This window comes from Tachypleus tridentatus, chromosome 7 (genome assembly GCF_004210375.1).
Source record: "Tachypleus tridentatus isolate NWPU-2018 chromosome 7, ASM421037v1, whole genome shotgun sequence".
In the NCBI taxonomy this organism is placed as follows: domain Eukaryota; kingdom Metazoa; phylum Arthropoda; class Merostomata; order Xiphosura; family Limulidae; genus Tachypleus; species Tachypleus tridentatus.
Genome location: NC_134831.1, coordinates 41,070,006 through 41,071,262, shown reverse-complemented (window position 1 = coordinate 41,071,262; position 1,257 = coordinate 41,070,006).

Sequence of the window (1,257 nt, the reverse complement as noted above, 5' to 3'; positions counted from 1 at the left end):
AAATAAAAGAACTATTTTAGATCTTTGCTATTCTCACGAGCATTATTGGTTCCATTAGCTTGACATAATAAACACTAAAACATCTTAGAGTATGAAATATTTCAATATAACTCAGTACACTGTCCTATAACACATTGTCTATAATATCAGTGTATTATTATCATTCGTCGGAATACTAACCAGATGATCCAGGTTTAAGTTTTAAATCTTACTTGACTGAGATTAAGTACAAGATCGTTCGTGGATGACCTGTAAAAAAACAAGGAATAAAAATCAGATTATCTAGGCTTAGCTTTCAAATTCTGTGCAACTGAGATTACAAGCGATGCCACTTGTGGAGTACGTGAAATAAATAAAGTATTAAAACCAGATCATCTTGGTGAAAGACTCAAGCTTTACTGACTGAAATTACAGTCATTTGTGGATTAGCTGTAAGTGAAAATGGGATAATCACTTGACTGTCTCGCTTTAAGCCTTAAATTTTACATAACTGTGATTAATAGAAAGGTTATTTGCAGATTATCTGTAAACAAATATTGAATAATAACAGTATAATTCAAAGATAATTTTTAAGATTTACTTAATTCAGATTAAGTGCAAAATCATTCATGGATTATAATTAAACAACAGATAATACCCAGCTAATCTAAGTTTAAGTTTTAAACTTTACAAGATAAGATTAACCACAACGTCATTTATAGATTATCTGCAAACTAATAAAGGGTAATAAATAGATAATTTTCCTTAAATATTCAGCTTTTCACGATTGAAGTTTAATATACTGGTTGTTTGCCATTTGCCCTGGATGAAGAAATTACAGTTCCCAAAAACAAACTGGTTACTGTGTTTTTCTTTCTGATCATACCTTTCTACTGTTCATTTTGCGTGCTTTAGAACATCATAAGAAAAGGTGAACATAAACATTATAAATTAGCATTATTGTAATAAATTTTCCGTAATATATGTGTGTGTGTATCACCTGCAGTCTCGTAGTTGAGAGTCTCACCAATTAAGTAACTAAGTTTTTTTATTTTATTAAACACAAAACTTTACTTTTTACAATATAAAAAAGTTACAGCTTATCTCTCGTTCTCTAAAGAAATAGTATTGGATATTTTAGGCTAAACCTGCGGAAAGCATACTTACATACGAAATCAGATATTTTACCTGATAAAAGCTTTGTTTTACCTGTGTTTCTTGTTCAGTTCTCAGAATACTGAGTTTCATTTTGTGTTTGCAGGGTTGTTTCATGTTACA